Consider the following 24,554-nt stretch of genomic DNA (forward strand, 5'->3'; position numbering starts at 1 on the left):
AATATGGACATCTAGGTCCCGCTATTGGTTATTGACCGGGGAGTGTACCGGGAGTGACGAATGGGTTCCAGGGGTCAACCAGGTGGGCCCACCTGCCCCAAAGGGTCTCATGGGCTGTGGGAGTACGTGGACCAACCCTTAGTGGGGATCGTCATCGAGCTCTACCTGTGCTGAACGCGGAGGTGCCGTCGGTTCGGCACTAGATCGGGATGGATCATGATGGGATGGCGGGATGGATCTTGATGGGATCGCGGGACGGATCGTGATGCACGAGACGGGCTGTGATTTGGATCGCGAAGATGTTCCACTACATCAATCGTGTTATATACACTTCCGCTTAGCGATCTACAAGGGTATGTAGATTCACTCTCCCCTCTCGTAGATGATCATCGCCATGGATAGGTATTGCGTGTGCGTAGGAATTTTTTTGTTTCCCATGCGACGTTCCCCAACATGGATGATAGCCGAGAAGATTAGTGCACTTGGCCCTTACACTTGAGATTTTCTACACCCGCCAAACATTTCTAACCCTCTCCTACAACCTTGTAGATGGCCGCCGTACCTGAGATGCTTCTCGAGATGGGCTATCCCCTACTTTTGGGGGATAGCCCCGAGAAGTGTCAAGTACGCCGCACGCCCATCTTCCTCTACCATGAGCACTGGGTCAACACCGACACCAAGGAATATCACATGGACGTGATAGTGAAGGCTAACGACTCCCCAACTAGTTGGTTCTTTGAAGGACCACAGATGGAGAATCTGATGTTGGGAGTGAAGATAGCCGCACGAGAGAAGCTCGTGCGTCTCTGCGACATCCTTCCTGAGATGGCTAACGAGCCAGCTACTCGTCACTTGCCTTTTATTAAGGACGGGATTGATGGGAGTTGGACACTCAACCGAACTTCAAAGGACGGGACACCACTAAGGTTTCACACCTACTTCAGCCTCTCTACTGACACCTTGACTCACCTTTTGATCAAGGAGTCGATGACTCTTCGCCAAGAACTACACAAGGCAAGGTCCTACTTTTCCTGGAAAAGATGAAGACCCGGAAGGTCAAGAAGGAAGGAGCACCCGGAGGGTAGTCAGCCATTGCCTTCCGAGGAGGAATACCACCGGTGCAGGCCACTCCTATTCAGAGTCGTCGTCTGACCGCGGAAGAGTACACTCAGCTCCTCAGCGCTTCATCCACTAAGAGACGTCGTGATGGACCACTTCCGCCCCCCACACCTCTGAAGGAGGAAGATACTGATGAGGATGAAGACGAAGACCCTATAGAACCTGCCTACGAGACTGAGCAGTCCGCCGCTTAGGAATACGGGTTAGGCAATTAGGAGTCTTCCCCAAGCTAGGCCTGAGCTCCGGCCTCTTTTTGTTTTTCTATTAAATCTGTTTTAGAAATATTTTTATAAAAATAATTATTCAATATATTTTTATTATTCTTCCACCATAATTCTTCTAAAAATGAGTAGTATTTAACAGAGCCTTTTGAACAATTTTTGAGACAACCTTTCTCTTTTATAATAATTGAAAAGGCTATTTGGAATAGTTTTGCTTTTGTTAAATTTATTATAGAAATAATCCTTTCACTAAAACTAGAGACAAATATTTTTAAATAACAATATGGATTTATCAGAATTAAACAACGTTTTTAAAGTGACTTTGTGATCCGTTTTTGAGTGAGCTACTTATTGCTTTTTATTTATTACGATGATAGAAACCATGTTTGACGAAGGAGTTGTACTTGAAGACCCCGAAGACCCCAGATACTTAGCTGATCAAGGCAAGCAGCCCTTTGACCTTGTTTGATCATATGTTATAATGCATGCTAAGTAGAACACATATTCCCGTTGCATATGATCATAAGTATCGGTAAATCATTGAAGTGAGGTTACCGATGGCTCCTCCGGAGCACTTGCATTTGAGCATGATCCTACGACGTATGAGGGTCACGCTAATATCATGTTGACAAGTAGATCTAAGCACAGTAGAAGCATGGGCATGATGATGGTAAATATCAAAGGTTTACGAAAACCACGTCGGGTGCCACTAATGCGCGAGGGTGATGATGACTTAGGTGGCCAATTTTGGAGAAGTGGTGTACCGGGTGTATTTTGGTGTGAGTGGTTTCGGAAATGGGATTAGATCTATGATGTGTCGACCGTCCCAACCTTTCATGTGCGACCACGTTAACCCTTTATGGGACGGGGCTTTGTTGATTACTCTGGTCGGTGCTAGCAAAGAGCCACATTAATCGTGGCGGGAGTGATGTTTGCTCACTCTCGTGACGGGGTCGTGGCAGGTAGGGCGACTATGGCGTTTTTACGTGTGCCGCACACACTGTCGGTCCCAACATGGATGATACTGTCCAGAGTTGGTGCTCGTCAGATGTACATCATGTGGGCTGGGTACCAATCGAGTGTACCACTTTGTCTAGTATCATCAGGGGAAAGACATTGATCGGGTACTTACCTCGGTTATGTTATATATCGCGAGTTATGGATGACACAGAAGTTTCCTGGATCTCGTGGGTACAATGTACAACCTCTGCGGAGTGTAAAACTATTCGAATAGCCATGTCCACGGTAAATGACAGTTGGGTGGTGTTGCTTAAACTACGTCCAGTCCTTTCCGCATATACCAAGTATGTGTGTGTCTCTGTGTGTGTGTTTGTGTGTGTGTGCGTGTGTGTGTATGTGTGTGTGCGTGTGTTTATGTTCGTGTGTGTGTGTGTGTGTTAAATGGTGTTATCTGAGCAAGAGTTGATATGACTAAGTTTGGTGACTTGGCATATCGGGTGAACCCGGAGTGTTCAGCCCTTGACAGATATATTGATATCAATAACGTGTTCTTCAAAATACCACCTAGCTTATTATGCACATCCATCTATGATCATGTTTATTTACAGTTAAGCCGCTATCCACCAATACAGCATATTACTTGTACCATACCAATTGCATTGTTCATATCATGGGGTATTTGCGAGTACATTCAAAGTACTCATTGGTTTGCCACTGGTTATAGTATTGACCAGACATGGAAGGACCGGAGTTTGGAGAAGAGTACGTCATCGGAGATGGCCCTGCGAACTAGGACGTTTCCCAGTCAGAATGCCTGTTGGTGTAGGCTGATGTCATGGGCACCCGCTTAGCCCTAAGATTTCCGCTACTAGATGTATCCGTGTGATTTGGCCTTATAGGCCCTACCTTGCGAACTTGACCTTAGGGTCATGTGTTGTAATATTTTGGTACTTGGATGTAAGACTCTAAACATTCACCATCTGTGTGTTTGGTGAGCATCGATCTCTGGGATCACTGAGCATGTTCATTCGGTGATCTGGACTCGTAAGTCGGGGTCCCCACAACAAGACGTATGGGAAATAGTATTTCTTAAGATTGATATGTCTCCAAGAACATTTAGAACTTTCTCACCTGGGTATGGATTTGTAAGTATTCCTCCCCCCTAAATCTTAGCATATATATATTTGGAGTTGGTAGGGTGAGATAAGTGTAACACTTAGGCAATCTAAAATACACTTTCTTTCTCCTTTAAAGGTAGATAGTAGATTTGATCCCTCTCTCCCCCTTAATGTAGCGTTACTTGATATTTCTCCCCCTTTGAGTAAGCATAAGCTTTGATATTTCTCCCCCTATGGCATTAATTTACAAAAAGGACCAGAGGGTGAGGATCCTTGAGAGTAAGGGTCATTGATAAGTTTGTTGAAAAACCTTAGGAGTATGGCAAAGAACTCAAGTAATATCGAAAGTCGAAGACTCTAAGGCAAAACTTGTTGGTAGAACCGAAATAATCTTAGGGCTCATGGAGAAATCGATAATGTCAAAATGTTCTGTGTCGGTAGTACCGAAGAGGTTCTTGGTAGTATGTCTGATACATCGGTGAAGTCTATTTCCCTGATTCAAAGGATCCGAGTTGCAAACAGAAACTTGGAAAAGGCATTCTTGTCCATTTTGTTGAACAAATACTTTCATAAAGACTTGACACATTTGGCTAGAAACGTTTGAGCAGATTTGTAATGAATTTGCAAAAGATTTTCATGGAATTTTTAAAAGATTTGCAAGTAATTTTCATCTAGATTAGAGTTGAATGAAAGTGTCAAGGTAGGCAACAAAAGAAAATTCTCCATTCAATTATTATATCTAGATGTTGGGCGGTGACTAGATCACCTATATAAGAGTATATTGACTTAAGGAGACAAGGAAGATTGCTTGATCATAGGTCATACTCATTGTTAAGCTCAAAATGGGGTTACCATTTTTTGTTAAGCATTTTAATGTATTCATATCACTTTAGGTGCTTTATCCCATGACTTGGAGAAAAGCTTTTTCAAGGATATTAGTACATACCTTGGAATGATACTGATGATGTGGCATGTAGGTGAACTTGTTGCGGATGCTCAAGGTTGATGAAGATCATCTTGAATTTGGAGCAATCCTTGTTTGTTTGTTATCTTCTCACCTACATTGGTTAGTCATGCAAGGAAGAACATGATATATCCAAATAACATGATTGACATTTTTATCAAATGTTTGTCAAGGATATAGTTGTGCTGTCTTCTTCCTTCATCACAATGAGGTTTTGTTGATACTTGGTCATGACAAGATTGCTTTTGCTAGGATTTGATGGCAATCTTGTGATGTGTAGTTCCTCCAAGTACTTACAAAAGGTTAGATGCAATACAAGGGAGCATAGACTTCCAAGGTATAAGATAGTGTCATATCAATATTGTCAAGGAATAATCAAGTAAGCTCATGCCCTCGCATGCATCCGATTCAGTCTAGCTCAAGTTTGAAGCAGCAACGATGTTCACTCCTCACGTGACAAAACACTTTATCATGAATTTGGCTTAGTAAATATATAGGCCAATTGTTTGTTAGTACGAACATGTTTGAGATTAATATCTCCTTTGGGAACGTAATCATGAATGAAGTGATAACAAACTTGAATATGTTTAGTTTGAGAATGTTGCACTGGATTATGTGTAATCTTTATATGACTTTCATTGTCACAAAACAATGGAACATGTGTTCACATGGATGTCATAATCCTTAAGATTTTGTGTCATCTATAGCAATTGCGCACAACATGATTTGGTAGCAATGTATTCTGCTTCGGCGGTGGATAGAGATATCGAGTGTTGTTTCTTGGATGACCAAGATACAAGAGATTTCCCAAGAAATTGACAAGTACCTCAGGTGGATTTTCTATCAACTTTGTCTCTAGCATAGTCCGAGTAAGAATAGCCAACAAGATTAAAATAAGATCCCTTGGGATACCAAATGCCAAAGTTTGGTGTATGTATCAAGTATCTCACAATTCTTTTCACGACCTTTAGATGAGACTCTTTGGCTGTCGCTTGATATCGGGAACACAAGCAAACACTTAGCATGATATTAGTATAGGAGGCACATAGATATATCAATGAACCGATCATTGATCAATAAACTTTTTAGTCAACCGGTTTGTCCTTCTTTGTGAGGTCAACATGTACACTAGTAGGCATATGATTTTTCGTACCTTTACACTCTTGCATGTTGAACTTCTTGATCAAGTCCTTGGTATACTTGGTTTGTGAGATGAATGTTCCTTCTATCGTTTGCTTAATTTGCAAATCAACAAAAAAACTAATCTCACACATCATGGACATCTCATATTTCTCGGACATCAACCTTCCAAATTTCTAACTAAAATTTGGGTTAGAGATCCAAATATAATATCATCTGCATAAATTTGGCACCCGAATAATTCACCATTAACTCTTTTAGTGAACTAGGTTGTGTCATTTTTTCCTATCTCAAAACCCTTTTCAATGAAGAATTTCGATAAGCATTTGTACCAAGCTCGAGGAGCTTGGTTAACACCGTATAGAGCTTTAAAAAGTTTATAAACATGATTAGGTTTCTTAGGGTGTGCAAAGCTGGTAGGTTGTTTAACATAAGCTTCCTCCTCAATTTGCCCATTTAGAAAAGCACTTTTGATATCCATTTGGTAAATAGTAATATCATGGTGATTGGCATAAGCAAGAAGTATACGAATGGTCTCAAGTCTAGCAACAGGGGCGTAAGTCTCACCATAGTCCATACTTTCGACTTGAGTGTAACCTTGAGCTACGAGACGTGCCTTGTTGCATACCACTTGACCATCTTCCTTTTGCTTGTTCCGAAACACCCATTTTGTTCCAATGATGTTGTGCTCTTACTTGGGCTTCTCCACTTGTGTCCACACTTCATTCCTCTCGAAGTTGTGTAGATCTTCGTGCATGGCATTCACCCAATCCGGGTCTTCAAGTGCTTCTTCTACCTTCACAGGCTCAATACTAGAGATAAATGCGCAATGCTCACAAAAGTTAGCTAAACGAGTTTTAGAGCGAGTGATTCTCCTGGCTTGTATGTCGTTGAAGATTTGATATATGGGGTGATTCTTGTTAACTGTTTCTCAAACTCGTGGTAGCTTTTGATTGTTAGACGGTGGAGGTTCCTCCTCATCATCTTCTTATTGATTGTTGTGGTGTTGAAGGAGGTTGAGGTGGATCATCATGATGTACTTCTTCCTCCTCTTTATCTTGTCGTGTACCGCTTATGGATGCCTCCATGTCATTTTGTGGTTCGCCTTGATGCGAGGTGGGAGCTTCCACTTGTGTTTACAAAGTACTTTCCTTCACCTCCTCGGGATGCATCTTGCTGATGGTCATGTCTTGAATGGATTCCAAAGGTTCCTTATCTCATACATAATTTGGCAATTGTTCGACTTGCAAATCATTAGACTCATCAAACTTCACATCTACCATCTCTTCAATTTTCGAGTGAAGTTGTTGTAGACAAGGTAAGTGTGAGAGTTTGATCCATATCAAAGTAGGAAACCTCCATGAGTTTTAGGAGCAAACTTAGAATGACGGTGCTTCTCAAGAATGTAGCACTTTGAGTCTATTACCTGAAAGTATCCAACTTTGGGTTTGTTACCACTGAGTAGCTCGTATGCCGTTTTACCGAGAAGCTTGTGTAGATAGAGTCGATTTGTTACATGAGAAGTTGTTTCCACGACTTTTGCCCAAAAATGTCTTGGCGTCTTGTATTTGCTGAGCATCATTCTAACCTTCCCTATGAGAGTCTGGTTCTTCCTCTCAACAACTCCATTTTTTTGAGGTGTGTACGTAGCCAAGAACTCATGTGAGATACCTTCTTCGTCAAGAATACTATCCACATTAGTGTTCTTGAACTCTGATCCGTTGTCGCTCCAAACTTTCTTGATCTTCACTTCAAACGGATTTTGGGCTTTGCGAGAGAAATTCTTGAACATCTTTTGTACCTGGGACCTGTGAGTTTCGACGGAGGGTCTCGTAAGCATTGGGATCAAAGAGATTCATGTGAAGTAGGTCGAGTGGTCTCCTAGTAGTCATGATGTTCTTTACAGGATCACTTCCACCCACTTGTTTTCCTGCTTGACAATCACTATAAAGTCTATCTTTGTCAAAGATAACATATTTAACACCAAGTATATGGTCAGCTTTCATAAGCTTGCCTAGATTATGCATACCAACATGTCCTAACCTTATATGTCATAGCCAACCTTTAGATGATTTTGCAATAAGATAAGTATGAGGTTTGGCTCTTTTAGACAGATTCTATTTTTGCTTGCATAGTTTGCTTGTATTGATGATGCTATTGATTATATCGGGGTGTATAAGCCATGGAGAAGTTAGAATACAGTTGTCGGATTTCGGGCTCCGCACGCTAAAGATTCAAACTCAGGGGCGTGTACGCAGATCTCTCGTGGCCTCGCCTCACCTAGCTCGCTACTCGTCGGGGATGGCAAAGAACTCACTCGATGGTCAGGAAGAGACAAAACCCGACAATTTACCCAGGTTCGGGCCGCTGGGAAGCTTAATACCCTACTCTTTTTTGGTGAATTGCCTCTCGTGGAGGTTGGTGGATGAATGAGTACAGTGTTCGAGGGCCTCCGGAAGCTGGATGACCTTTGTGTGGTGCCAATGGGCGAATGAATGGATCGCATGTCCCCTCTATGAAGTATCCTATCCTCTATATATAGTGGCGGCCCGGGTCCTCTTCCCTTATCATTTAGGCGGGAAGGGATCCCAAAATGGCCAATTTTGAAGGGGAAAAGGGGAACATGCTCTCTTGCCCAAAGGTGGTCTTCACCTGCAAAGTGATTGTCAGCGCAGCAGGGACGGGTCCAGGGGTGACGCCCGTCCTGCCGGCGGGTGGTGATGGCCTTGTTGCACCAGAATGGAAACCTTTGGAAGATGCCTTGGGAACCCGCGTACATCCTCCCTCCTTTGCACGAAAGGGGAAACTATACCGTCCTGCAATCTGCTGCTCGCGTGTCCTTTCCCCACGTCATCCTTGACTCTTGAGGCTGGGCCTTGCCTCAGAATATCCACCGCTCCGGAGGGGTCCTGGTGAGGCCTCCAGCGGGTCTTGATGTTGTTCCTCCTCGCGAGGCTTGGCCCTCACGAGGACCTTGCCTTGAGCGGTACCACGCCCAATCGTGCTTGCTTGGTGAAGTGGGCCAGCCCTAGGCCACAGGAAGGAAGGTCTGGGTACTCCTATTCCGAGAACGCACACAGTAGCTCCCGGGCCCAAGGTGCGCCTTGGCTGGTTTCTCGGCGAAGCCTTGAGGGCGGCCCGAAGTCGCGCGGGCCCTTAACGCCTGTGGGCCAGGTCTGGCGCGAGTCACACGGCTGATTCCCCTTGCCTTTTGTCTCCGCTCGAGTTATGAGGAGTCTGACTTGCTGCGTTGGTCCATTATTGCTTTCCCTTCTCCCACAACCGTTGTTCCTCCTCGGTCTCCAACTCCAACCAGCGTCTCCCAGATCCAGCGCCGCGCCGCGCCGCTCCCTTGCTAGTTCAGCGATGGCGCCCGTCGGCAAGCACAAGCCGAATGCGCAAACTCCAGCCCTGACTCCTCCGCTCCTGGAGTGCGCCCTCTCCAAGGATGTGGATCTCGCCCCCGTGCTTCCATGGACTGCGACCGAGTCCAACAAGCACGGGCGGACCCTGATCTGGCTTGGCACCATAGAAAAGCGGCCCGCATCGAAGGTGGTATACCTTGTTCCTCCATAGCGTCTTCGCCGGGCTGGTGCCGCCTTTCTACTCATTCTTCTCTGCCATCCTGAATCACTACGCAGTCCAGGCCCTTCATCTCGAGCCCAACTCCATCTTGCTTCTGTTTGTCTTCGCTTTCTACTGCAAGGCCTTGGTGGGCGTGCGGCCTTCGGTAGCCCTCTTCCGCCATTTCTTTAGCATGCGCTTGCACGACGGCGCCCATTTGTCGGCGTGCGTCTCCTTCGTAGCGGTCCAAAGCGGCAATTTGCTCCACAAGGCCGGGAAGAAGGTGGAAAACATCAGGCACCGCTGGGTTCTCATGAGCCTCAAGGATGGCAACCCTCGGTTGGAGGAGCCGAAGGGGCTGCCGAAGAAGACTTCTGCATAGAGCTCAGTGAAGCTCTCCGACCCTCGGGCCGTGCCCATCTTGAAGCGCTTCTCCCGCGACATCAGTGCCAGGAAGCTGACTGGTGGAATGATAGTGAAGATATTCTTGGCACAGCACATGGCGCCGCTTCAGGCCCACTCCAGGCCCCCGTGGGGCTACCGGGCTGGTGACGACGAGCTCACGCTCCGATCCCAGGAGCTTCTGACTGAGGAGCTGAACAAGGACGTGACGATCTTGCTGGGCGGTGACACTCGGGACATGCGCGAGGCTCTCGGTCCGCTCTACCATCTCGACGACCAGGCCGATCTGATCGCCGCGCTGCCTGTCTTTGATGAGCGGTGGCTCTACCGGGCCGAGGGCTCTAGTCCGGTGGAGGTATCGTCGGATGACGTCTCCGGTGGGGAGGACTCAGATAAGACCGTCGAAGGCTGCCCCGCGAACGCGCCTCCCTCGTCGCAGGCTATCCTTCTGCGCGAGCTTGAAGATGATGATGCCATCGGCGAGGTCTCCGTGGTGATCTCCTCGCGCCCGACTAGGACCTCTAGGGGACCCGTGTCGGCCCCGCGCGCCGTGTGGTCCGCGTGCATGCTCGCCCCCCACAGGCGCGGGGTTGAGCCGCCCTTGGCGCGTCCCACCTCTGCCGGCGGGCGATCTGAGGCGCCGGGCTCGCCCCCCTTCGTGGGGGGCCCTGTCGCCCCTGCCGTCCCCGGAGCGGAGAGGAAGAAGAGGTGGCACGATGTTGAAGGGTGAGTGGCTCGTCTTGGCACGCTCCACGCGCTCATTGTCCATGGATGGCTGATTCTCTTTTTGCCTGATGTCCAGGGACGTTGCTTCGCTAGGGGCGAAGAAGAAGAAGGCGGGCGTCAAACCGAAGGCTACACCTGGCGCACCGCCAGCTCTCCCAACGCGTTGCAGCCTGCCGATGAAGAAGGGGAGGCTCGCGGGGCGACCTTTCTGGACTTCGTCGCCGAGCCCCCGAGCCCCTGAAGCGTCTTGAGGCGGTCGCGGCGGTGCCGTTGCCTGAGGGGCAGGCTCTTGAGGCCCCTCGGTCTACCGATGCGCCAATGCTACTGATTATATCGGGGTGTATAAGCCATGGAGAAGTTAGAATACAGCTGTCGGATTTCGGGCTCCGCACGCTAAATATTCAAACTCAGGGGCGTGTACGAAGATCTCTCGTGACCTCGCCTCACCTAGCTCGCTACTCGTCGGGGATGGCAAAGAATTCACTCGATGGTGAGGAAGAGACAAAACCCGACAGTTTACCCAGGTTCGGGCCGCTGGGAAGCTTAATACCCTACTCTTTGTTTGGTGAATTGCCTCTCGTGGAGGTTGGTGGATGAATTAGTACAGTGTTCGAGGGCCTCCGGAAACTGGATGGCCTTTCTGTGGTGCCAATGGGCGAATGAATGGATCGCATGTCCCCTCTATGAAGTATCCTATCCTCTATATATAGTGGCGGCCCGAGTCCTCTTCCCTTATCATTTAGGCGGGAAGGGATCCCAAAATGGCCAATTTTGACGGGGAAAAGGGGAACATGCTCTCTTGCCCAAAGGTGGTCTTCGCCTGCAAAGTGATTGTCAGCGCAGCAGGGACGGGTCCAGGGGTGACGCCCGTCCTGCCGGCGGGCGGTGATGGCCTTGTTGCACCAGAATGGAAACCTTTGGAAGATGCCTTGGGAACCCGCGTACATACTCCCTCCTTTGCACGAAAGGGGAAACTATACCGTCCTACAATCTGCTGCTCGCGTGTCCTTTCCCCACGTCATCCTTGACTCTTGAGGCTGGGCCTTGCCTCACAATATCCACCGCTCCGGAGGGGTCCTGGTGAGGCCTCCAACGGGTCTTGATGTTGTTCCTCCTCGCGAGGCTTGGCCCCTCACGAGGACCTTGCCTTGAGCGGTACCGCGCCCAATCGTGCTTGCTTGGTTTAGTGGGCCAGCCCTAGGCCACAGGAAGGAAGGTCTGGGTACTCCTATTCCGAGAACGCAGACAGTAGCTACCGGGCCCAAGGTGCACCTTGGTTGGTTTCTCGGCGAAGCCTTGAGGGCGGCCCGAAGTGGCGCGGGCCCTTAACGCCTGTCGGCCAGGTCTGGCGCGAGTCACACGGCTGATTCCCCTTGCCTTTTGTCTCCGCTCGAGTTATTAGGAGTCTGACTTGCTGCGTTGGTCCATTATTGCTTTCCCTTCTCCCACACTCGCTGTTCCTCCTCGGTCTCCAACTCCAACCAGCGTCTCCCAGATCCAGCGCCGCGCCGCGCCGCTCCCTTGCTAGTTCAGCGATGGCGCCCGCCGGCAAGCACAAGCCAAATGCGCAAAGTCCAGCCCTGACTTCTCCGCTCCTGGAGTGCGCCCTCTCCAAGGATGTGGATCTCGCCCCCGTGCTTGCATGGAATGCGACCGAGTCCAACAAGCACGGGCGGACCCTGATCTGGCTTGGCACCATAGAAAAGCGGCCCGCATCGAAGGTGGTATACCTTGTTCCTCCATAGCGTCTTCGCCGGGCTGGTGCCCCCTTTCTACTCATTCTTCCCTGCCATCCTGAATCACTACGCAGTCCAGGCCCTTCATCTCGAGCCCAACTCCATCTTGCTTCCGTTTGTCTTCGCTTTCTACTGCAAGGCCTTGGTGGGCGTGCGGCCTTCGGTAGCCCTCTTCCGCCATTTCTTTAGCATGCGCTTGCACGACGGCGCCCATTTGTCGGCGTGCGTCTCCTTCGTAGCGGTCCAAAGCGGCAATTTGCTCCAGAAGGCCGGGAAGAAGGTGGAAAACATCAGGCACCGCTGGGTTCTCATGAGCCTCAAGGATGGCAACCCTCGGTTGGAGGAGCTAAAGGGGCTGCGAGAGAAGACTTCTGCATGGAGCTCAGTGAAGCTCTTTGACCCTCGGGCCGTGCCCATCTTGAAGCGCTTCTCCCGCGACAAGAGTGCCAGGAAGCTGACTGGTGGAATGATAGTGAAGATATTCTTGGCACAGTGCATGGCGCCCCTTCAGGCCCACTCTAGGCCCCCGTGGGGCTACCGGGCTAGTGACGACGAGCTCACGCTCCGGTCCCAGGAGCTTCTGACTGAGGAGCTGAACAAGGACGTGACGATCTTGCTGGGAGGTGACCCTCGTGACATGCGCGAGGCTATCGGTCCGCTCTACCATCTCGACGACCGGGCCGATCTGATCGCCGCGCTGCCTGTCTTTGATGAGCGGTGACTCTACCGGGCCGAGGGCTCTAGTCCGGTGGAGGTATCATCGGATGACGTCTCCGGTGGGGAGGACTCAGATAAGACCGTCGAAGGCTGCCCCGCGAACGCGCCTCCCTCGTCGCAGGCTATCCTTCTGCGCGAGCTTGAAGATGATGATGCCATCGGCGAGGTCTCCGTGGTGATCTCCTCGCGCCCGACTAGGACCTCTAGGGGACCCGTATCGGCCCCGCGTGCCGTGCGGTCCGCGTGCATGCTCGCCCCCCACAGGCGTGGGGTTGAGCTGCCCTCGGCGCGTCCCACCTCTGCCGGCGGGAGATCTGAGGCGCCGGGCTCGCCCCCTTTTGTGGGGGGCCCTGTCGCCCCTGCCGTAGCCGGAGCGGAGAGGAAGATGAGGTGGCACGATGTTGAAGGGTGAGTGGCTCGTCTTGGCACGCTCCACGCGCTCATTGTCCATGCATGGCTGATTCTCTTTTTGCCTGATGTCCAGGGACGTTGCTTCGCTAGGGGCGAAGAAGAAGAAGGCGGGCGTCAAACCGAAGGCTACACCTGGCGCACCGCCAGCTCTCCCAACGCGTTGCAGCCTGCCGATGAAGAAGGGGAGGCTCGCGGGGCGACCTTTCTGGACTTCGTCGCCGAGCCCCCGAGCCCCTGAAGCGTCTTGAGGCGGTCGCGGCGGTGCCGTTGCCTGAGGGGCAGGCTCTTGAGGCCCCTCGGTCTACCGATGCGCCAATGCTACTGATTATATCGGGGTGTATAAGCCATGGAGAAGTTAGAATACAGCTGTCGGATTTCGGGCTCCGCACGCTAAATATTCAAACTCAGGGGCGTGTACGAAGATCTCTCGTGACCTCGCCTCACCTAGCTCGCTACTCGTCGGGGATGGCAAAGAATTCACTCGATGGTGAGGAAGAGACAAAACCCGACAGTTTACCCAGGTTCGGGCCGCTGGGAAGCGTCATACCCTACTCTTTCTTTGGTGAATTTCCTCTCGTGGAGGTTGGTGGATGAATTAGTACAGTGTTCGAGGGCCTCCGGAAGCTGGATGGCCTTTGTGTGGTGCCAATGGGTGAATGAATGGATCGCATGTCCCCTCTATGAAGTATCCTATCCTCTATATATAGTGGCGGCCCGGGTCCTCTTCCCTTATCATTTAGGCGGGAAGGGATCCCAAAATGGCCAATTTTGAAGGGGAAAAGGGGAACATGCTCTCTTGCCCAAAGGTGGTCTTCGCCTGCAAAGTGACTGTCAGCGCAGCAGGGACGGGTCCAGGGGTGACGCCCGTCCTGCCGGCGGGCGGTGATGGCCTTGTTGCACCAGAATGGAAACCTTTGGAAGATGCCTTGGGAACCCGCGTACATCCTCCCTCCTTTGCACGAAAGGGGAAACTATACCGTCCTGCAATCCGCTACTCGCGTGTCCTTTCCCCACGTCATCCTTGACTCTTGAGGCTGGGCCTTGCCTCAGAATATCCACCGCTCCGGATGGGTCCTGGTGAGGCCTCCAGCGGGTCTTGATGTTGTTCCTCCTTGCGAGGCTTGGCCCCTCGTGAGGACCTTGCCTTGAGCGGTAACGCGCCCAATCGTGCTTGCTTGGTGAAGTGGGCCAGCCCTAGGCCATAGGTAGGAAGGTCTGGGTACTCCTATTCCTAGAATGCAGACAGTAGCTCCCGGGCCTAAGGTGCGCCTTGGCTGGTTTCTCGGCGAAGCCTTGAGGGCAGCCCGAAGTGGCGCGGGCCCTTAACGCCTGTGCGCCAGGTCTGGCGCGAGTCACACGGCTGATTCCCCTTGCCTTTTGTCTCCGCTTGAGTTATCAGGAGTCTAACTTGCTACGTTGGTCCATTATTGCTTTCCCTTCTCCCACATGGGCTGTTCCTCCTCGGTCTCCAACTCCAACCAGCGTCTCCCAGATCCAGCGCCGCGCCGCGCCGCTCCCTTGCTAGTTCAGCGATGGCGCCCGCCGGCAAGCACAAGCCAAATGCGCAAAGTCCAGCCCTGACTCCTCCGCTCCTGGAGTGCGCCCTCTCCAAGGATGTGGATCTCGCCCCCGTGCTTCCATGGACTGCGGCCGAGTCCAACAAGCACGGGCGGACCCTGATCTGGCTTGGCACCATAGAAAAGCAGCCCGCATCGAAGGTGGTATACCTTCTTCCTCCATAGCATCTTCGCCGGGCTGGTGCCGCCTTTCTCCTCATTCTTCTCTGCCATCCTGAATCACTACGTGGTCCAGACCCTTCATCTCGAGCCCAACTCCATCTTGCTTCTGTTTGTCTTCGCTTTCTACTGCAAGGCCTTGGTGGGCGTGCGGCCTTCGGTAGCCCTCTTCCCCCATTTCTTTAGCATGCGCTTGCACGACGGCGCCCATTTTTCGGCGTGCGTCTCCTTCGTAGAGGTCCAAAGAGGCAATTTGCTCCAGAAGGCCGGGAAGAAGGTGGAAAACATCAGGCACCGCTGGGTTCTCATGAGCCTCAAGGATGGCAAACCTCGGTTGGAGGAGCCGAAGGGGCTACCGAAGAAGACTTCTGCATGGAGCTCAGTGAAGCTCTCCGACCCTCGGGCCGTGCCCATCTTGAAGCGCTTCTCCCGCGACATCAGTGCCAGGAAGCTGACTGGTGGAATGATAGTGAAGATATTCTTGGCACAACACATGGCGCCCCTTCAGGCCCACTCTAGGCCCCCGTGGGGCTACCGGGCTGGTGACGACAAGATCACGCTCCGGTCCCAGGAGCTTCTGACTGAGGAGCTGAACAAGGACGTGACGATCTTGCTGGGCGGTGACAAGGCCCTGCCGTCGCCCGAGCGGAGAGGAAGAAGAGGTGGAGCGATGTTGAAGGGTGAGTGGCTCGTCTTGGCACGCTCCACGCGCTCATTGTCCATGCATGGCTGATTCTCTTTTTGCCTGATGTCCAGGGACGTTGCTTCGCTAGGGGCGAAGAAGAAGAAGGCGGGCGTCAAACCGAAGCCTACACCTGGCGCACCGCCAGCTCTCCCAATGCGTTGCAGCCTGCCGATGAAGAAGGGGAGGCTTGCGGGACGACCTTTCTGTACTTCGTCGCCGAGCCCCCGAGCCCCTGAAGCGTCTTGAGGCGGTCGCGACGGTGCCGTTGCCTGAGAGGCAGGCTCTTGAGGTCCCTCGGTCTACCAATGCGCCAATGCTCGCAATGTCCGAGGAGCCTCCGGAGCCCCTGTGCTTCGTGATGATGCCTCCCTGAAGGCTCCGCTAGCGACAGTACTAGAGGCTTCTAAGGAGAAGATCTTGAAGACTTCGGTATTCGCCGAGGTTGTCCTGAACAATGCCTTCACCACCCTAGGAAAGGTCGCGATGTTGAAGGACGAGGAGGAGGCCAAGGATGCTCGTGCTGCATGCGAGGTGGCGCTGGAGGAAGCTCCGACAGCTGCCAAACATTGCAAAGAGGCGGAGGCTCGCCTGAAGGCCTTCCAAGCAGAACAAGCCAAGCTAATCGAGCAGCTTCACCTGCGGGAGGAGGAACTCACGGCCCGCGAGACCAAGCTCGCCACCCAAGAAGAAGAGCTGTCCCAGTAGGAAAATGACCTGGGCGCGAAGTGGGCTCGCTTGGACAAGCAGGAGAAGGAGATCGGCTCAAGGAAGACCCTTATCGATGCCAAGGGGGAAGCCCTCGCCGCGCCCGAGAAGAGGAAGGCCACGGAGCTGGTCGGCTTCCGTGACGTTGAGCTTAGGCTTCGCACGGCTCTCCGCACCCTTGGTCGGGATGGGTTCGACAAGTCTCTGGCCACCCTAGAGAGCGGCTTCACCGTGGCATTGTTGGATGCCATCGTTGAGGTGGACAAGATCTTGGATAGCGAGTATCGCGACCTCTTGTTTGAGGCTGTGACACGTGTCTTCAGTCACCTTCATCTTCATGAGACGGGATTTGACTTCACCTCAGTGACCCTGTTGGTCCCCACTAAGGCCCGCCACAGTGCCACGGAGGTGGTGAAGGGCCCGTGGAGGCGTTGGTGAAGATGTTCGCCCGTGTCGCAGCTCCTTCATCTCCGGATGCCGCTGAAGCCGACGACGGAGAAGACGACGCTTCTGACGCCAACGACGAGCCCCCTGAAGATGGAGGGACCGACGGCGGCGGCTCCTCCTGATTTCTTCTCCCTGTTTTTTTCCTGCAATGCACATCGTGCCTCGTGGAGGCGCCAAACTTATTTGCGTTTTCAAGAACTTGTTGAGGCTTGTAATAACCGGTTGACTGCTTGAATGGTTTCTTCGCCTTGTTTCTTTCATGCTTGTTGTGATACTCTGCGTCGGCAGGTCCCGTCCCACGCGTACCTCCGCCGCCAGTGAACCGACCGGAAACCAGGATGGTCCAAAGAGGGGAGGGCTACGAGCATAGTTAGGCTCGTGAGTCGCATTGCTCAGGGGTCCCCCTTGACGTGCGAGAAGACCTCATGAGGGGAATGATGACCCACAAGTATAGGGGATCTATAGTAGTCCTTTCCATAAGTAAGAGTGTCGAACCCAACGAGGAGCAGAAGGATCTGACATGTGGTTTTCAGCAAGGTAATATCTGCAAGCACTGAAATTATCGGTAACAAGTAGTTGTGCAGTGAGATGATTCGTAGCAAGCAACAAGTAACAAAAGTAGCAACGGTGCAGAAAAGTGGCCCAGTCCCTTTTGTAGCAAGGGACAAGCCTGGACAAAGTCTTATAGGAGGTGAAGCGCTCCCGAGGACACACGGGAATTTCTGTCATGCTAGTTTTCATCATGTTCATATGATTCACATTCGTTACTTTGATAGTTTGATATGTGGGTGGACCGGCGCTTGGGTACTGCCCTTACTTGGACAAGAATCCCACTTATGATTAACCCCTCTCGCAAGCATCCGCAACTATGAAAGAAGAATTAAGACAAAGTCTAACCATAGCATTAAACTAGTGGATCCAAATCAGCCCCTTACGAAGCAACACATAAACTAGGGTTTAAGCTTTTGTCACTCTAGCAAACAATCATCTACTTACGACTTCCCAATGACTTCCTCTAGGCCCAAATAATGGTGAAGTGTTATGTAGTCGACGTTCACATAACACCACTAGAGGAAAAACAACATACAACACATCAAAATATCGAACGAATACCAAATTCACATGACTACTATTAGCATGACTTATCCCATGTTCTCAGGAACAAAAGTAACTACTCACAAAGCATAATCATATTCATGACCAGAGAGGTAATGAGTAGCATCAAGGATCTGAACATAAACTCTTCCACCAAGTAATCCAACTAGCATCAACTACAAGGAGTAATTAACACTACTAGCAACCATACAAGTACCAATCGGACTCGCGAGACGGAGATTGGTTACAAGAGATGAACTAGGGTTTGGAGATGAGATGGTGCTGATGAAGATGTTGATGGTGACGAGTCCCCTCCGATGAGAGGAGTGTTGGTGATCATGATGGCGACGATTTCCCCCTCATGGAGGGAAGTTTTCCCGGCAGGATCGTCCTGCCGGAGCTCTAGATGTGTTCTGCTCAAGTTCTGCCTCGTGGCGGTGGCGGATCCACGAAAAAGCCTCCTCTTAATTTTTTCTCGGACGAAACCCTTCATATAGCAGAAGAGGGGGTCCAGTGGGCTAGCTAGGTGCCCACAAGCCCCCTAGGCACGGCCACGGGGGGTGACCGCACCTAGCAGGCTTGTCTCCACCTGCTCGCGCCCCTCTGGCATTTCTTCGGCCCAGTATTTTTTATAAATCCGGAAAAAAATCCTCGTTGATTTTTACGGTGTTTGGAATTGCGCAGAATAGGTATCACAAACTTGCTCCAATTTCAGGCGAGAATTCCAGTTGCCGGCATTTGCCCTCTTCATGTAAACCTTGCAAAATAAGAGAGAAAAGGCATAAGTATTGTACCGTGAAGTGAAATAACAGCGCAAGAAGCGATAAATATCAACATAAAAGCATGATGCAAAATGGACGTATCAACTCCCCCAAGCTTAGACCTTGCTTGTCCTCAAGCGAAAGTCGAGCTCAATAAATATGTCCACATGTTTAGGGAGAGAGGTGTCGACAAAACAAAATACAAACATGCATGCATCATGGTGATGATCAGAACAACAATACCAACATATAATCTCTCATGCTAAAGTGATAATTCCTTCACAAAGTAAAGCATGGATCAAGAACCTTACCGAGAAGTAACAACCGATAGCCTGTAGTCATTGAAGCAATTGCAATTTATCACGACATCAGAAAGAGTCAAGTAAGAGCTTGTAAAGAAAATCCACATACTCAATCTTCTTTTCATTCTCTACAACTGCTACAACTCACGTGGTTCTCATGAGATCAAAGTTTTAGTTGGACACAGAGAAAGATAGGGGCTTATTGTTTTGCCTCCCAACTGCTTACCTCAAGGGTAATGTCAACAATAATAATTCATGAATTCTTACCTCCAAGTTGACATATGAATATAGATCTTTCCCAAGCATATGACGTTAGCCAAGATAAAGGCGAAACAAGGAATTGGTGAAGATCACCATGACTCTTTCAAGGGTAAAAAGTAAAGGTACAAGATAGGCCCTTCGCAGAGGGAAGCAGAGGTTGTCATGCGCTTTCGACGTTTGGATGCGTGTCCTCTTAGTGCGGAGGAATGTCACTTTATATTGCCCCATGTGATAAAGAACTTTATTATGCAGTCTGTCGCTTTTATGTCTTCCCCATCATAGGTTCGTACAAAGCTTATTTTCCACACACTAATAGATCATACATATTAGGGAGCAATTTTTATTGCTTGCACCGATGACAACTTACTTGAAGGATCTTATTCAATTCATAGGTAGGTATGGTGGACTCTCATGGCAAAACCGGTTTGAAGGTTTATGGATGCACGAGTAGTATCTCTACTTGGTGTGGGAGTTTTGGCTAATATGAGGCGGAAGCAATCATCACATGCTAAGGGACCTCTAATCATATAGCATTGTTCGGAACCACGCACACACAATTCATTATGTTGTCTTCCTTGTCCAACATCTACTTCTAAGCATGCAATAGTTTAGTGACTGTTCACAATCATAGATGGTGTCAAAGATGATATATTTATATGTGAACCTCTCCTTCTTTATCACTTCCTATTAATTGCAACAATGACCAAGGTCTACGTTTTTCTACCCTCAACAAGTTTCAATCAACATTCTTTTTATATGTGAAGACATCACTTCCCATAAGATCATTACATGATCTTTCATGCTTTTGTTCTTTTCTCACTCTTTTGATCATGGCAAGAGGCAAAGCCCATCAACTAAGACACTCTTTATTATATGGCTCACGAGCTCGAATACATCGGGGGTGACACAAAGCAAAACTCAAGACTAAAACACTAAGACTTTTAATCTACTAGAAACAGAGAAAGCTGAAAAGGAACAAACTAAAACAAAGGTAAAGGAAAAAGATGTGATGGTGATACGATACCGGGGCAACTCCCCAAGCTTGGCAAAAGCCAAGGGGATTGCCCATACCCATGCTTAGTTGTCTTCCTTCGGTGGTGATGGTGGTGGAGTTGCTTTGTCCTTTGATTCCAAGAGGTCCATCAATCTTTGATTTATACCTTGGAGATCTGTGATATGTTTCTCCAGCAAAACAACTTCACGAGTCAGATAAGTATTGCGAGCACGAGTTGTTTCACAAAACATCAAGAGTTCAATCAAGGATGGAGACAACAGGTGGTGGTAGGGTTGGAGGAAATCCACTTCTTCAACTTCTTCCTTGTTGAACATAGATTGTGCTTCACCCCACGCCTGATTCTTCTCCTTAGTTTTTCCATTGGTTTCTTTAGGTAGCCTTTCCTTGGCCTCCATGACCTCCATCCTTTTCAGATCGACATGTACTTCTCCATAGACTTGAGGGAGATTGTTCTCCCCCACAGATTCCTAGGATGACATCTTGACCTAAATCTGCGGCAGAAAACAGGCTCGAAACGAAAACAGAGGAAATCTGCGTGATACGAGGGTCAGACCTCACGGGAGAATATATGATGACTTTTCCAGAACAGAAGGAGTACTACGCACGCAAATGGAGTCCGGGAGGCACACGAGGTGGCACAAGCCCCCCAGGCGCTGCCAGGGGGTGGGCCCGCGCCTGGCAGGCTTGTCGCCTCCCCGCGCGCTTTCCGGACTACTTCCAATTTTTGTATTTTTTCAAAAATTCCAAAACGGAGAAAATTTCCTACTGGAAAAGTTTTGGAGTCTATTTTCTTACCGAATCACATACCTCTTTGTTTTCGGAGTCTGAAACAGGCTGATAAATGTCCCTTAGGTATTCTTCCGGAGTTATGGTATTGATGGTATTCCTTTCAACATTTATGGGAGTACCTGAGATATAATGCTTGATTCTATGCCCATTAACAACTCTCGGACAATTACCCTCTGTGTTGTTGATATTGATAGCACCGGGACGATACACTTCCTCAACAATATAGGGACCTTCCCATTTAGAGAGAAGCTTGCCTGCAAAGAATCTTAAACGAGAATTATATAGCAAGACATAATCACCTACATTGAACTCACGCTTTTGTATCCTCTTGTCATGCCACCTCTTAACCTTCTCTTTGAACAACTTGGCATTCTCATATGCCTGAGTTCTCCATTCATCAAGCGAGCTAATGTCAAATAACCTCTTCTCACTGGCAAGTTTGAAATCAAAGTTGAGCTCTTTGATTTCCCAATAAGCTTTATGCTCTAGCTCAAGAGGTAAATGACATGCTTTACCGTACACCATTTTGTACGGAGACATGCCCATGGGATTCTTATAGGAAGTTCTATAAGCCCACAGTGCATCATCGAGCTTCTTAGACCAATCGTTTTTAGTCCTGTTGACAGTCTTTTGCAGAATTAGTTTAATCTCTCTATTGCTTAGCTCTACTTGATCACTGGACTGAGGGTGATAGGGAGACGCAATTCTATGGTTGACATCATACTTAGCAAGCGTTTTACGGAAAGCACCATGAATGAAATGTGAACCACCATCGGTAATTAGATATCTAGGGACTCCAAATCTAGGGAAAATAACTTCTTTAAGCATCTTGATAGAAGTGTTGTGACCAGCACTACTAGTTGGGATAGCTTCTACCCACTTAGTGACGTAATCAACAACAACTAAGATGTGAGTATACCCGTTGGATTTTGGAAAAGGTCCCATATAATCAAAGCCCCAAACATCAAATGGTTCATTGACAAGTGAATAGTTCATAGGCATTTCCTGACGTTTACCGATATTACCTACTCTTTGACATTCGTCACAAGACAAGACAAACTTACGGGCATCCTTGAAGAGAGTGGGCCAATAGAAACCTGATTGCAATACCTTGTGTGCAGTTCTATCTCCCGCATGGTGTCCTCCGTAGGCCTCGGAGTGACACTTCTGTAGGACCTGTCCCTGTTCATGTTCAGGCACACAACGTCTAATAATACCATCTACTCCTTCCTTATAAAGGTGAGGATCATCCCAAAAGCAATGTCTCAAGTCAAAGAAGAATTTCTTCTTTTGCTGGTATGTGAAACTAGGTGGTATATATTTGGCAACGATATAGTTTGCATAATCAGCATACCACGGTGCACTACGCGAAGCATTGATGACATTCAGTTTCTCACCGGGAAAGCTATCATCAATAGGTTGTGGGTCATCAAGAACATTCTGTAACCTAGACAAGTTATCTGCTACTGGGTTATCAGCACCCTTCTTGTCGACAACGTGCAAATCAAATTCTTGTAGCAAGAGAACCCATCTGATAAGTCTAGGTCTAGCATCCTTCTTCTCCATGAGGTACTTAATAGCAGCGTGATCAGTGTGAATAGTGACTTTCGAATCAACTATGTAAGACCTGAACTTTTCACATGCAAACACGACTGCTAAAAACTCCTTTTCCGTAGTGACATAGTTTCTTTGGGCACTGTCTAGAGTTTTACTAGCATAGTGAATAACATTCAACTTCTTATCAACTCTTTTCCCTAGAATAGCACCAACAGCATAATCACTAGCATCATTCATGATTTCAAAAGGTAAGTTCCAATCAGGTGGTTGAACAAATAGGTGCAGTTATGAAAGCCCTCTTAATTATTTCGAAGGCTTCCTCACAATCATCGTCAAAGACAAAAGGAATATACTTTTGCAAGAGATTGGTAAGAGGCCTAGAAATCTTAGAGAAGTCTTTAATGAACCTTCTATAGAAACCAGCATGACCAAGGAAACTTCTTATACCTTTGATATTTGTGGGGTATGGCATTTTCTCGATTGCATCAACCTTAGCCTTATCGACTTCAATACCTCTTTCAGAAATTTTATGTCCTAAAATGGTGCCTTCATTAACCATAAAGTGCTACTTCTCCCAATTCAAGACAAGATTGGTGTCTTTACATCTCTGCAAGACTCGATCAAGGTTGCTGAGGCAATCATCAAAGGAAGACCCATAAACGGAGAAGTCATCCATGAAAACCTCAACAATCTTTTCACAAAAGTCAGAGAATATAGCCATCATACATCTTTGAAAGGTGGCAGGTGCATTACATAAGCCAAAAGGCATACGTCTATAACCAAAGGTACCGAAAGGACTGGTGAAAGTGGTTTTCTCCTGATCAGATTGTGCAACTAGTATTTGGGAGAAGCCATAATAACCGTCTAGAAATCAGAAGTGTGTGTGTTTAGACAGTCTTTCTAGCATTTGGTCGATAAAAGGCAAAGGGTAATGATCTTTCCTAGTGGCTTTATTCAATTTCCTAAAATCGATCACCATCCTATAGCCAGGAATAATCCTCTATGGGATCTATTCATCCTTTTCATTAGGGACAACGGTAATGCCTCCCTTCTTAGTGACACAATGCACCAGATTCACCCAATCACTATGAGCAGCATGATAGATGATGCCCGCTTCCAGAAGCTTTAGTATTTCTTTTCTTACTACCTCTTTCATCTTCGATTTAATCTCCATTGATGATCAGCAACTAGTTTGAAATCACGATCAGTTTTAATCTTGTGCTGGCATAGAGTAGGGCTAATGCCCTTAATATCATCAAGAGTATATCCAATAGCAGCATGATGCTTTCTCAGAGTTTTTAGCAACTAATTTTCTTCATGCTCTGAGAGGGTAGGACTAATTATGACAGGATATATCTCTTTTTCATCAAGATAAGCATACTTAAGAGTATCAGGCAACTGTTTAAGCTCGAACACAGGATCACCCTTTGGTGGGGGTGGATACCCAAGCAGTTCAACATGCAAGTTATTCTTAAGGATCGGATATTGTTCTAGGACAACTCTATCTATCTCATCCCATTCATCCATATGCATATCATTTTCATGCTCAAGCAAGTATTGCTCTAAGGGATCAGTAGGAGGCACGACAATAGAAGCTAAGGCAATAGCTTCATCCCTACTAGGCAACTCCTTTTGATGAGGTTGTCTACCAAACTTAGAGAAATTGAACTCGTGTGACACACCTTCAAAGCCAACAGTGACAGTTTGCTTCTCACAATCAATATGAGCATTGACAGTATTGAGAAAAGGTCTACCAAATATGATGGGACAGAAGCTATCTTGTGCGGTAATAAGCAGGATACTTCGTTTTACCACACAAGACTTCAACATCCCTAACAATTCCCACAGGGCAGATAGTATCTCTATTGGCAAGCTGAATAGTGACATCAATGGGTTCTATCTCAACAGGTGCAATCTCGTCTTTGATTTCGTCATATAAGGATTGAGGTATTGCACTAAGACTAGCACCCACGTCACATAAACCATGATAACAATGATCTCCTATATTAACAGAAACAACAGGCGTGCCAACAACAGGCCTATGTTTGTCTCTAGCGCGAGGTTTAGCAATTCTAGCAGCATCTTCACAGAAGTGAATAATATGTCCCTCAACATCGTCGGAC

This window comes from Hordeum vulgare, chromosome 1H (assembly GCF_904849725.1).
Source record: "Hordeum vulgare subsp. vulgare chromosome 1H, MorexV3_pseudomolecules_assembly, whole genome shotgun sequence".
NCBI lineage: Eukaryota > Viridiplantae > Streptophyta > Magnoliopsida > Poales > Poaceae > Hordeum > Hordeum vulgare.